The sequence below is a fragment of the Wolffia australiana genome, chromosome 4, assembly GCF_029677425.1.
Source record: "Wolffia australiana isolate 7733 chromosome 4, ASM2967742v1".
Classification (NCBI taxonomy): domain Eukaryota; kingdom Viridiplantae; phylum Streptophyta; class Magnoliopsida; order Alismatales; family Araceae; genus Wolffia; species Wolffia australiana.
In genome coordinates, this window is record NC_135838.1 from 7,963,963 (window position 1) to 7,979,351 (window position 15,389).

Genomic DNA, 15,389 nt, shown 5'->3' on the forward strand with positions numbered 1-15,389 from the left:
ATGACATGTACGAGGGGGAAGATCCCAGGAACCGTTTGCATGGACTAGTCACTAAATCGATGGAGCCCAGGACGCCATCCTCGCTCAATTGGTGAAAATCGTACTTGCACGATGGTCCACAACCATGATGATGCTCTGAAGAGTCCAAGAGCCATCTGCTCTGACTGGATGCTGGCTCGTAGGAATTCCTGATGCTCGTCCTCACTCAGCTGGCGGAAAGGAAGCGGGGCTCAGAAATTGCACCTGAGTCAACAGTTCCCAGGGCAATTGATCAGCGACCGAGAACTTCATTTTGGTCAACTGATTTCCTCTCTGGATACCAAGCCCACTGCCCAACGACATCTCCAGGGCATGTCGCCCTCGTAGCTATGCCTAATGGAGCTGTTCGGCTGCCCAACATCTACTCGATAAAGGCTCCAACATCCTACTGGCCCCCTGTCGCGTTCTGCGACTCCGATCACTGGCCCCTCTACATTGGGCCCCTCTAGAACACCCTCGCCAACCCGGTCAGCAACGCCTCGAGCGCTCATAGTCGAAACCAATGACTCTGTGCATCGTTCGCAGTTCCCACCGACCCCGGGTGCATGCAACCGGCGACCTATTCTATCCGCATTGGCCTCTACCTAGGGTCGTGCTTGCCAAGCTTGATCCGTCTCACAGCTCGTCGCCACCGCTCGCCCATGCTCTCTTCTCTTCCAACTGCTCCTGCATCCTATCGTCAGTTGAGCCACTGTTTGCTCTCCAGCGCCACTCCATCATATCCGCTCCCACCGCAGAAACTGTCGATGATTTTGCTCGACGAGCCACACCGACAATGAGGTACGTCATCCTCCCACTTAATTGTTATTTTACCCGTTTTATTATGTTTTCATCTTGGGCTAGGTAGGTGAGAGGCAATTTGAGAGAAACTACGACGTCACGAATGTCTTACCGGTACTTACGAGTCCGTCTGTTACATGCAAGCCCTACGGATCAATTCTGTTCAGTTGTAGATGCCTTCGTCGCTCCTATGAGGTTTGAGAGACCACTTTTGTCATCACCCAGCGACCCTGTCCAAGCTCGGAGCTCGGCGCCTCCCTCGAGTCGGAGCTTACACGTACGACACGTAGGACGCATCTTCATCACATCGTAGTTACATCTACCCGTTAGGGTTTATCCGTCGGACGATGACACCGTCGACGTTTGATACCACTACCTATTATTGGTACCGAGCCATCATATTCGGTGCCGACCGGACGACGTCCGACATCACTACTATCTCATACACACAATCTGATATATCCTAGAAATTAAACTCTCTTTTTTTCTTATTTTTGGTTCTTGATTTGCAATTGTTATAGTTATATCAATTCAATGCTAACTCCTCTTAATGCTAGTAAGGGCTTGTACATTCCGCTTTAGCGAAGCGATCTAGAAGTTCAGACCAAGATCAAGAAAAATAATAAAAAACTTCACTAACACATAATCCAAATTACACTAAAATTCAAATACAATGAAGCAAAAAGTACCAAATAGGAATGATTTAGGATGTCGCTCCTATCTGTCTTGCAGCTGTGAAAGAGCCCCTTCCAGAATGACATCCTCATCTCAAAATTCATCTTTTATACTTAGGTTAACTGCTAAAAATTACTATTTTACCCCCAATAAATATTGAATTTTTATCCATTTATGTAGGCTTGATCTGAATGATCCAACCATACAAATAGAAAGAAGAGTTTGAGACGAGGAAATCCATAAAAATTTGATGGCAATCCGACTTCAGGATCAAAAGTTATTAATAAATGCAAATTGACCAATCTGAGCCATTGGATAAAATTTATGCATATGTTATTTATTTAATTTTTGAAACACGCAGTCACGTGTCGATCTCTCATTGGCTGGCAAATGTTAAGAGGAATTTTTCACTGAAGTCCCTGAAAAAATTTGTGCGTACAAACTGACGCCGCCCAAATAAAATTTATGCATATGCCCCTCCGCTTTCTTTCCCCTCCATATTTCCTAAAAAACGTACAAAAATCTTGAGTAATTTGATAAAACCCCTGAAACTATTTTAATTGTATCTTTATACCTGCAGTGGGTGACAGAGAGCTGTTTTAAGGGCATGATTGCAATGAAACTTTAAGAAAATCCCCTTCGATTTTAGAAATTGCTTTAAAACTCCTATTTTCCTTATAATATATCCTTTTCTATTTAAATATTCATTTCTTCCTTGAAAAAATTCCCAAAAAATCCAATAAAATTATAGAAAAATATAGAAAATTCATTCATTCATCCCCACATTAATTAACATTAAAGTTAACTTTAAACTTGTCATTTCCATTTAAGTAGAATTATTCCAAGATTAAATAAATTCCATAAAATTCATAAATTGACAGAAAATTAGGTAAAAATAAGAAATTGCTTGGAATATTAATTAGCATGTAAATATATGATAATAACCCTGTTTTAAACTCTTTAAGTGCATTCAATTGTGCTAATTACTTGAATTAAGCACAGACTTTAAGGTGTCATTAATGATCCTTGCTCATCACTAAGAAGACATATTTTATATATACAAGGAGTCCTTTCATATCCACTTCACATATGAATTCATCCTATACTCTGGTTACTGCATTAACTAAGATCTAGTGTGCAATATCCTAAAGTCTAATGTGTGACATGCATGCCATGATCGTCATATTTGCTCCAGCTTAAGGGAGAGTGTCAAAGCAGACTTAAATATTTTATATAGAGCCATGTAATACATTTTTCTTCCTTCACCAATTGTATCATGTGAAACTTCGGTTCTAGGGCCTTGATTCATTTCATCTCCACTTCACATATGAATTCATCCTATACTCTGGCTGTTGAGTTAACTAAGATATAGTGTGTAATATCCTAAATTCTAATGTCTGACATGTATGCCATGATCGCCACATGTGATCCAGCTTGAGGGAGAGTGTCAAAGCATACTTAACTGTTTTATATAGAGCCATGTAAGACATTTTTCTTCCTTCATCAATTTTATCATATGAAACTTGGGTTCTAGGGCCTTGATTGAGATAAATCCAAATTGATTCTTGCAGCAAAAGACTCTGAACTTATAATCAAATCACCTATTCAGCAATTGGATTGGTGACTTCTCAGTTGCTCAAGCAAGAAGGTTTGAGTTGTTTGTGTTAAGCCCCTAGACATGTCCATGATATCCCTAGTATATCAAATCTTATCCATTTTGACGAACCCTATTATGGCTCCATCATCATCAATATATTAGCCACGTTGAATGAGAGTGGAGAGGAGCCAAGGGAGGAGAGATAAGAAGGGTGGGGCACCTGAATAGTTCTGCACTAGGTGAATTTTTTAGGGTCTTACCTTAGTTGTACCTCATGAGAATGTTTTATAAAAATCCTAAGCTTGAACTACATCTTCCAATGTCCAAAAAAACATTTGTGTGTGACCCTCTATCCCTTTGTATCACGCTATTTGCTGATTCCAATGTCTTAATAACCTTTTTTAGCCTTCCAAATCATCAGATATATTAATTTATTTTGATCCATTTAACTCAATTGATTGATTGAGTTTGTAGTCCTTGAAGTGCAAAGCTACACCTCATGCTCTAGAATATACAAAGGGTTGTACTGACTTACCCGTAAAACATTTTTCTCATTGGCTACAATTTCTGTGTAGTCTCTCATCAACTTAACGTTCCCAAGATAACTTAGGGTACGGTGAACTATCATGCCCTAATTTTTCATCTAAATTAGTATTTATACATTCAAAATTCACCAGAGAACTCTTTTTAATTTTCTATTACCTTGGCAAAGGATTTCAACACATCATATTTGATGGCTTTCTCTTTTTATATTGAGGGCAAACGATCATATCCTATCTACTCAATTGTCTCTGTGAAATTGTTGCTACACCCAAACTAAGAATATTTAAAATTCTGTCAATAGGAACTCGTAAGTTATTGCCAAAGCACAACCGGCCATCTAAAAGATGTCTTTGTTGGCTAAAGTCTAAAAACCACTTACACAAATGTGATCTGAATAAAACTGATTAAAATTCTGGTATAATACCATTCAAGGATTCATACATATCAATTTAGCTTTGCTTGAATGAGCACTCATCATCTATCCTAAGTGTTTGATGAAGAGACAATTACAGTTAAGCTATTTCATTTTAGGCATCTGATTTATGCAACAAATTTTCTAATTTTCGACAAGCATAGAGGGCGTAAGGGTAGAATCCATTGGGAGAAAGTATTGAATGAGTACATTATCTATAGTAAAAATTATAGATTAATTGTGAATAAATATCTTAGGCATGATTTTGCAGAACTAGGCAACAGTTGATTGTAGGGTCAAGTGGAGTGAGTGGACGAGTTTGACTGCCGGGACTTATCATAGAGATGGTTGTGCATATGAGCTGGTGAGCGACGAAGTGCGATGAGTGAGGTGAATTTGATCATCATTAGTGGCAATGAAGAAAGAGTTGGATACTCACTCATGAGCAACAGAGTTGGAGGTGGAGTACATGATGGTCATAATTTTATTATGACTAAAATTATTTTTACATAATTTTCTTAATGCCAAAAAATTATGTAAAAATGCTATAAAATCAGGAAAATTGAACTTTATTGTAAAAATGTAAGAAACAATTTTAATCCTTAATAACATGCATTCATGATCATTTCAAAAAAATAAACACATAAAATGTGAAGGAGATTGACATGGAGTTATGGAAGTGGCATTCGTGAAGACCGTAGGTTTCATGGACTACAGACTGTGTGGTTATTTGTAGAGATTCTATGAGTTTTGGGAGTGAGGGATTACAAGTACACAGTAATTTCTGGCAACAGCATCTATGAAATATTTTATTAATTGTGTGTACTATATTGAATAGATGTAGGTTGGGATTGATGGAAATATATGTGGCCAACAAGACAATCACACATTCACTATCAATTCTATGTTCATTAATACAGTGTATTCATTTAGTACACTTGTGATGTTTTTCATGATGTCCATGAGTACATGATCCTACTTATGATAATATCATAATACAGAGATCACTAGTATTTAAGTGAGTATTAAATATTCTTATTCAAAGGATACTCAAGAAGGACCTTAAAGTACCCGGATAGTATGACACTATCTAATCTCACTCATATTATGAGTATGGCTAGTCCCTTAACCATTAGTGTGGAGACACTAAGGATAGATAGTGGGTGCTCTTTAACAGAAAGAGTTCACTGAATTATTACATACAAATCTCTGGATGGCATTATATCAAACCATCAATCAGGTTTATTCAAGTCACGATTGTGTAAGTGCTCCTTAGACTTGAGACACCAAAGACATTTCATGTGACAGTTATACTTTGATTATGACCTTCGAGTTCCCAATCATGGAATTCTAAACAGTCTTCGTTTGGGTGCAACAAGAAGTTCAGAAAAGTGGTTGAGTGTTCAAGATAGGATCGTCCACCCTCGGCATAACAAGAGACTGCTCAACAAAGACAGTGCGATGAAGTCCTTGGCCAAGGCATTGGAATCGGAGAAGAGTTCTCAAATAATTTTCAAATCCATGAGTACTAATTTAGATCACCAATTAATGTTTGACAGTTGACCATACCCCAAGCCGTCTTAGGACCATTTAATAAATGAGGGACTACCCATACACATTAACCAATGACATACATGTTCCATGAGTGAGTCTATACGCTCGTTTGTATCATATGGAGCAGAAGGGGTCGCTTGGTATCCCATGAGCTAGAAGCTCAATCTATCATTTGGTTTAATTCAACCCATCATTAAGAAATCTATGGGTGATATATTTAATTAATTTATAAGGCCAGTAAAGGTTATCAGACCACTGGATTCATTAACTACACTAATACATGGGCCTAGGAAGTCATATGTAAATGTTCTTTTGGAAGTCATAATATAAATTAAAATTCTGGGGGGTTTTTGAAAAGTTCCAACTTAATATAAATATGAGAAGGCCCTGAAAAAATTCACCAAGGCCAGAGTTTTTTAGGATCATTTCCCTTCTTCTCCCTTCTCTAGTTGGCTTATCTCCATTCCCAATGCAATTAGGATAGTGTAATGATGACGACAGAGTATGAATGGGTCTCGTCAAGGTGAAGGAGGAGATTTGATGTTCCAGGATTTATGTGCATACATCTCTAAGCTTCATATTTGATTAGCTTAACCCCTCCCATTCAAGGAACCAAGAAATCAAGTATCTGATCCGTGCACATGTGGTTTAATCATTAGATTTTGAATATCATCTCAATTTCATTCAAAGCACTTCACTGTATGAATCACTCGAGTTTCATCCTAATCAAGATCATAGAACTCAACAGGGATCTATGTGTTTGCACCAAATCATATCTGTTGGAACTAAGTGGTCGGGATATGCATTAAGGGGTGCTAATTAGTGCCTTATGAAATCATTCCAGATGAAATAATACTCATAATAAGAGAGGAGGTACCCAAGTGAGACTTGCAAGGGTATCTCTAAATTTAGCTTTCTCCATTTATATTTATTCAGATATTTTCATAAGAAACTCCTGCATCTTAAATATATCATTCGATGTCCAATGAACCTTAGTTATGTGACCCTCTAGGTCCATGTACCAATGTATAATGAAAATATTTATATCAAACATATGGATTAATTAATCATATGTTGATTTAACCTAATCGATATGCTAAGTTTCCAGATTTTGGGTGACAAGCTATACCTCATGCTCAAGAAGGCACAAAGTAGTATGTGAACTCTTTCATGGAAACTTACTGCCATAACTTTTCATGTGTGTATAATAATTCATTTTCAAAATACTTAGGGTATGGTCAAATGTCAAATGCTGATCATTCTTCCCAGTTATTACTAATGTAATGGAATAAAAATGGAGAATATGTTATCTAATATTTCAACCACCCAGGTCAAGGATTAAAGTGCATCATCTTCCTTGAGTCAGTTTCGTCTTCAATAGAAGATAGTGATCCCATATGGACAACAAAATCAACTTCATGAATGTGTTGTTTTAATTGAGCTAATACTTTTGGGATCATGCGATTAGTAACTCATAGGTCATAATTAAACATAATCTCCCATCCACAAGATGTCTTTGGTGTCTCAGGTCTAAGGAACACTCACAATACCACTACATGAATCAACCTAATGTATACTTTGGTATAACATGATTCATGGATTCATATGGATCAATTCAATGAGATTTTCCCCTAAAAAGAATTCACTTTCCACTCTTTATGTCTCCACAATAACAGATATATGATCCTCTAAGCTCATCATGTGATTGGAACTATATTTTGTCATTTTCAGTATCATTTGATTATGAATATTAACATGTAGTTAAATATTAGCTATCACTATACTATGATCTCATCAAAACTCACACAACAATTGTATGTGTCAAGGAATTCATTAAGAAAATCACATGAGAATAATAATGAATCAAGGTTTATATTAATGAACATTAACAAGAAATAGAATTGTATGTGTTTGAGATGGGTCTCATAATACCCATCACAAACACGAAACTAGACTGGCATCGTAGTTACTCCATATCTCCCAGATTGTTTGTCTCTCAGATTTACGCTTGTAACTAATCATCATGGCATCCAGCATAGCTCATGGGAGGCATCCCAATTGCATTTGTCTCTTTAAATTTCATTTCCCGAGTCTATCTATGAATTCATCCAAGAAGGTTGTTCTAGATATATCAGAAACATCACTGATCCCCATCTTGTTGGCACCTTAGCATAGTAATTAGGCTTTTGCGGTTACCTCGTTGAGGAGGCCACACTGATGAAGCACTTCTTTTTGAATATGTGATGTAACATGTAGTGCTGGGATCGAATGGCTTGTGTCACACCACAAAGAACGGATGAGAGTGAGTAATGCAATGTGGATAAATCATGCGTCATTTGAAAATCAACGAGAAGAATGATTTAAACCTTACTGATCGGGGATGAAAGGAAAGGTAATGACACAAGGGGTCGTGGCGCAGACAAGCTCCCAATGACCCGGTTGATTGACTCGTAGGCCGATGGGATGGGGGACAATCACTATCCGTGAGTGCCCCACCATCGCCGAGAGCAATGCGGATCCAACACCAAAGAATAAATCACTAACCCTAGCTTCGGTGGCTAGTCTTCTGAGTCATCGGGCAGTAGAACAGACGAGGAAAGCACTGAGTGACGTAATATTACTAAAAATAGAGGGGAGGATGTGACCTGAGGACTCGAGGAACCTGGGATGGTGGGACGTGAGTCCGTACATCGACAACTCGATAGGCCTCCACTAGTCATCTGCACTTGGATAGGAGGGGTCAGTCGGTGTGAGCTTCCAAAGTGTAACTGGGCACCACGATCTCCCTCGCTCAGCAGGGCAAGGGAAGGGTGACCGATGGCAGTATCTATTGGTACCGTTGACCTGGAAGAAAATCAACGGAGCGGTGGGCGGGCACCACCACAACCAATGGTTCGTGGTCATGGTCAGATATTATTAATTTTCCAGAATTTTCCTATATTTTTTTAAATTTTCTGACAATTATTTAGCCAAGAAATTATTTTTTATTTAAAGAATCTATTTATTAATTATTTATTTGGAATTTTAAAAGAAGCATATACAAATATATATCATGTGGCATTCACGTCATTCGCCCAAAATTTGGGCGAATAAGTGGATATATAAAAAAAAGGAAAAGAGTAAAGAAAAGAGAGCATTATTAGCACATTATGGCATCGCAATGCGCAATGCAATAATGAGCAATCATTTGCAAGAAAGAAATAATGTGACGCGGTCGGCGAGAAAAAGATATAACTTTCATCTTTTTGTTGACGCACTTTTTCGTGCAATTATGATACAAGGAGAATCAACGCATGCAGAATCGGTTAGCCGCATGCATTTAATTCACGCGCTAACCGACACACGTGCATTTATATAAATTAAAAGATTCCCGTTGTATTTAATACACGTGGCATCGATTTCCCTCGTGCATTAAATGCACGCAAAAATCAATGATGCGTGTATTAGAAAATGCGGTAAGCTCACTGCTTTATTAATTTTTATTCAAAAAAGGGCCGCTAGCAAGGGCGACATGGCGTTTTCTTAGCCATTTAAACACAGTATCATTGAGCAATGATTGCTCCCTTTTTAAGCGTGCAAAAACGTGGCAGCGCATGACCCGAGGATGGGAAAAATGAGGAAAAGCATCAGCCAATCAGAAAATCCCATTTTTTGAGATATTTGGAAGAGAGATAAAATATCCAACAGTTGAGATTAAACGCTAGTAAAATGGCGATATCTTGACATCTAGCCGTCTGATTGAGCTGAAATTTTGAGGGAATGTTTGTATTTTCTCCCTCTACAATCCACGATGTTGGATCTTTAAATAGAGGTTGGGACAAAGGCGAAATTCACTTATTGAAGCTCTCCCCAAGGATTTGGCAAGGAAGGACACAGGAGTTGCTTTGGAAGTTGACAGATCCTGATTCAACATTGAAAGTTGTTCTAATTTGATTTTTGAACTTCTTCTTGAATGATTCTAAAATGTCAAGGCATGGGCGAAATGTACATGCCCTTGAAGTTGTTTTGAGATAAAATTAGCATTGTATTTTGATTTTGATTCAAGATATGATTTTTAATATTTAGTTCTACATTGATTTGGATCCATTCTGCATTTTTTAGATTTTTAGATTACGATCGAATTTCACTTTTCCCCAAATTCTTCCACTTTCTCTCTCTAGTTAATTCGTCTAATTTCTCTCACTAGATTTGGAAATTGATTATTTGGAAATTTAATTCAATAAATAAAAAACCTACATATAAAATTTCATCCAAAAATTTGTCCATCTTGAAGTCCAATTTCAAAATCTATTTCTTGATTATTAATTCCCAATTTTAATAAATAAAAATTGTCTTAAAATTTTATCATAATTGTGAAACTAATAATCAGAATTAATCTGATCTTATAATTAAAATTATCCTATCTTGAGTGTCTTGACTGAAAACATAATTAAAGTCTATTAAGTGCAAAATTAATTCATTCGTGAATTGAAGTATTTAAAATCGGATAACAATTCTTGCTTAGTGCTTCCCTGTGGTTCGACCTCTGGCTTGTTCTATACACACTATTTAGTGATTAAGGGTTATTATAAATTTTATTGCATAAGTCTAAAAGCCCAAACAATGACTTATTAACACATCAATTTTAGGCTTATCAGTGGGGGAACGGGGAGAAGTCATCAAGGGCAGGGCAGTGTTCGCCACGTCTGAGTCACGGGAAAAATTCGGGGTGTCCTCCGGGGATTGATCGGGAGGCTGTCACAGTCATCAAGGCACCAGGAGGATACCAGTTGTTCCCGTCAAGCACGACAAGAATGGTAACCGAGCCACATGGGGGAGGGAGGAACGAGCGAATGCTTGTCACAGTAGCAGTCTTCGCATCAGAACCACCGGCCAAAATCTGCAGTGTAGTTCGATAAAGAGTCACGTGGGGGGGAGGGTGGTCGCCACAAGCGTGATGTCATCCACAGCAGTCACGACTTGCCAGTAGGGCGGACCGGAAAACAACGGCGAGAAAGCAGCAAACCCTCAGGTGGCCATAATCGGGCTCAGCGGAAGTTTGATCGTGGCGACAACCTTATCGGTGGCTGAAGCTATGGTGAGTTCTCTTCTGAACTTTTAACCTAAAATCGAACGAGAGATGAAGGAAACTATACTCCTCCAAGGGAGGGAAGGGGTAGAGACCCTTAGTGCAACAACATGATGTGTCTTCTTCTTTTCCAAAGATCTCCAATGTCCATCGTATGATCAACCTCCCCTTATATTTTTTGGTTGGGGGGGCGATATTGGGGGGGTGGGTGGGGGGTGGGGGTGGCGGGCTGTTGTGCCGATGTGGGTTCCCTAATGGGCCACCTTAGGGGTGATGGATATTATGTGTACGTCAATCCAATCACACCACCATGTTTATTTAAGTTCACTGAATAAAATATTTACGTTCATTATTATTCTGGTGTGATGCTTATAATGATGTCCATGAATATGTGCAATGACATAGTGAATTATGATGAGATCGTAATACAATGATCACTAGTCTTTAAACATGTATTCTAAATATTCATATTCGATAGATAGTTGAGACAAACATTGAATAATCTGGATGGAATAGCACTAGTTGATCGTACTTATCCGATAAGTATAGCTGATCATGCGACTATTAGTGTGGCGACTCTAAGGACAGATAGTGGGGGCCTCTTTAGAGAAAGAGTTCGCTGAATTGATCTGTATGAATCCCTGAATGGTATTATACCTAAACGACGTCTATCAGGTTGAGTCATGTCACGGACACCAAGGACATCTCGTGAATGGACGACTACATTTTGACTACGACTTACGAGCCTCTAATCATGTGATTCAAATAAGTCATCGCTTGGATGTAGTAAGAAACTTACGGAGATGATTCAGTGGTCAAAATTGGATTATCTGCCCTTGGTATAAGAGGAGATTGACTCAAGGAAGATGATACAGAAAAGTCCCTGGCCAGGGTAATGAGGATATTGGAGAAGGCGTTCTCCAATGATCCCCGTTACGCATTAGTACTAATCGAATGATGGATTATGGTTTAACGTACCCTAAGTTGTTCGAGAGTCTCGCGCAGTTAATGGATTATACATATACGGTAACTGATGACGGTAAAGATTCCATGAGAGAGTTCAACACTACTCGGTATCTTCTAGAGCACGAGGTGTAGCTTGGCACCCTATGGGCTGGAAATGTAACCTATCGATTGGGTTGAATCGATCCTTAGTTAATTAATCTATATGTCAATAAAGTTAATTAATAAGGTTGGCCAATAATTGTTATTAGGACATTAAAGTTATTAACTAGAATGATACATGGGCCTAGAGGGACACACGCATAAGGTCTTAAGGGCATTGTTGGATATATTTTACTTCGTAGGATTTTTTAGAAAAACTCAAGTAAAATATAAATAGGGAAGGGCCACTCATTTCAAGCACCCAAGCAAGCCAGATTTGAGAGCCCCTCCCTTTCTTCACTCTCTTCTCCACTCAACCAAGGAGAGTGTCTTCATGGTGAGAAGATCTTCAATATTTTCAAGAAGAGTTGAAGAAGACGAGGTGGAGATCCAAGTGCCAAGTGATCACGTGGATACTTCTAGAGGCCAGACACGTGAACGGCTTCAGAACGATCTCAGAGCGGCAAAGTCAAGGGTAGAACAAGTTCCCCACAAGGTACATTTAATGTTTGATTCTAAAGATCGATTTTGAATCGATTACCACGCTTTCGTATCCATGGAATCGTGTTTTCCATGGACGAACATAGGCACCAAACCCAACAAGGGGAGTAGTCCAAACAAGGACTCTCCCCTAAGGATCAAAACAAAAACAAAACCAACAAAAATGACATTTATGGGGGAGGCCCGTACACAAGCACGGGGGCCTCCCCCTAGTCAAAGGAAATGATACCAGCACGAAATAAACAGTGATGCTCGAAATAAACGACAATCGAAAGTCAAAGTCAAGCCTGATATCGGAAATTTGGGTTCTTCGCGTCGGCTTGGGCTCCGCAACACAGCTGTTGAAGAGTCTAGGCTTGATCTTCCAAATGGTCCTCCATCAATATGCATCAGAATCCAGCTTGGAAACCATTTTTACATATGTATGTTCTAGAATCCAAATGTATGTTGCCTATGAACACAAGCAAGGACCTGTCGGTGGTTGGTATATAGAAACATTTTAAGCAAAAATTATCGATTCAAACAAAATCTGAGGGGAAATGTAGAATCCATTCCAATACCACTTCGTAAAATTAAATGGCAACACCAAGAATCACCATAAATGGAGAATAATAAATAAAAGGCTTAGATCAATTCATCATATCAGGCATTCTCTCATGGAAAAAGTTATAGAAAGGATCTGGAATAATAATAAGCTCGTCATTTTGTATTTATAGACAGGATAAACTTCACATAAAACACCTCATTAAATGCCTTCGAAAATGTGGTATTTATCCTTGAAATATAAATCTGAATTTAAATACATTATATTAAGTATAATAATGATGAAAAGAGTTTTGATCCAACAAGATGTATATTTATCCAAGTATTTCATCAAAGTCTGATTGAAACATTACAATAATAACATAACAATATAAAGATATTTTGATGAAATATTTTGAAAGATGGAGTGTGATATTTGATACTATATCATAAAATTTGAAAAAAAATTATAATAAAATGTGAAATGTTTTTTAACAAGTTAATGTTATTTTTTATTCTGAATGGTCTTAGAAATATTAAGTTATGTAAATCGCCATCCCATTTCAAAAAAATCTATCACTTTTTCCGAGAGAAAATAGGAAAATTTAATCAAAACGTGAATTTTCTACTTCAAAGTCAATGGTTTGCATTTGCACAATGAATTTATTCTTATTATACATGGTAATATCTGAAAATGATTTTGCAATCCATCAAGTTTTCTGGGTACACATTGCTGATCAAATTTAGTAGATGTAAGCGGTGGAGGGGCTCTTCCGGTGTCAAAATTTTCCTTGATCCTTCCAGAATTTAAGGGTTTATTGTTATTCTCCTTGCACTTATGGTGTCGTCCTCTTTTCAACATTCATCCATCAATCCATTCATAGTCATTAATCCATATCCACTGATCCATTGCTATCAATCCATCATTCCATCAATCCATGTATTACCCTTATTCCATATATTATTATATTCCCTTGCTTGTCAGTATTTGCATCTCATCATTTTCTTAAATTGTACGCATCTGCTCTCATCCCCTATTACCATATAAAAGGTATTTTAAACCCTAATTTAGGTTCTCTGCGGAGACGACCCTTGCTCATCAAACTAGTCAGATTCTTTTATGAGTCAAGGTTTATAACTTTCTTAATTTACTCACATAAGAGAAATTAAATACCCCTAACTCAAGTTCATCATACCACAAGCGTCCTCTTTTTCGTTGATTTTCATATGAGGCATGTCATTAACTAAAACAGAAAATAGCATCAATCATAAATGTCATGATGTTGCAATACTTAATAAAGTTATTAAGAGATGAAAATAGTATTATTATTTTCACATATGATCAATGTTCCTGGTGCTATATTCTTAGAGAAATATTTGGTATGTGAGGAATGTTGATTGTTGACTAGAGTTGTGTTGATTGATGGCAGCCCAGAAGGTAATGCTAGCTATTGGGGACATGAGACAGATTAAGGTTCTAATGATGATTGACCTATCATTTTATGCCCAATTATGCCTAATTTATCAATTTTCTCGTATGATTGGATAAGATATTGCGCATAAAAATCTAAAAGAAAAGACGGACGAGTAAAAAAGCTAGTGATGTATGAGACGTTTTGGGATAAGCTCTTAGGAGCTGAACATACCATTTTAAACAAATAGCCAAAAAGAATATCTAGGCATACAAATGTACATCCAAAATGAGGGGGGAGACGTGAGAGGAGGAGAGAGGCAAACCTACAGAGACAAACACAGAAGAGAGAGGTAGAGGGATAATGATTTACAGAGACAAAGACAGGGACAAAGAGACAAAGACAGGGAGAGGTTGACAGACAGACAGACACAATTAAGAAGAGCGATAAAGATAGAGATATAGAGATGTAGATAGGGAGGGAGAATGAAATAAAGAGAGAGAGAGAGAGGGAAAGATGTAGAGCGGGAGGGAGGATGAAATAGAGAGAGAGAGAGAGGGAAAAATGTAGAGAAGGAGGGAGAATGAAATAAAGAGAGAGATAGAGAGAAGATGTAAATAGGGAGGGAGAATGAAATAAAGACAGAGATAAAGAGAACATGTAGAGAGGGAAGGAGAATGAATTAAAGAGAGAGATAGAGAGAAACATTAGAGAGGGAGGGAGAATGAAATAAAGAGATAGATAGAGAGATAGATGTAGAGAGTGAGAAATAAAAAGAGAGGGAGAGAAAATATGCAGGAAAGGAGAGGTAAAAAAAATGCACCCAAGGAGTTGAGAGAAAATATGTATAGAGAGTGGGAGATTGAGGGGGAGGTAGAGAGAGAAATGTGCAGAGACAGAGAGATAGTAAAAAAGAAATGTGTAGGGACGGAGGAAGAGTGAGCAAGAGAGAGAGATTAATGATGGAAAGAAGGTTTTACCTTAACTATTTAAAAGCAACCGCTTTGGGGCGGTGGCCATCTTTTAAGATTGTGGGCCACTTTGGCCATTTTTTGTGCCCATTTAATCTCATACTGTTGATTGCATACTTCCTTTGGAAGTTTTCATAGGTCAAGAAATATCTCCCCTTCTTTATCTATCTCTCTATCCATTAGACAGAAGACGGTCTCTTAAAGCTTCTTA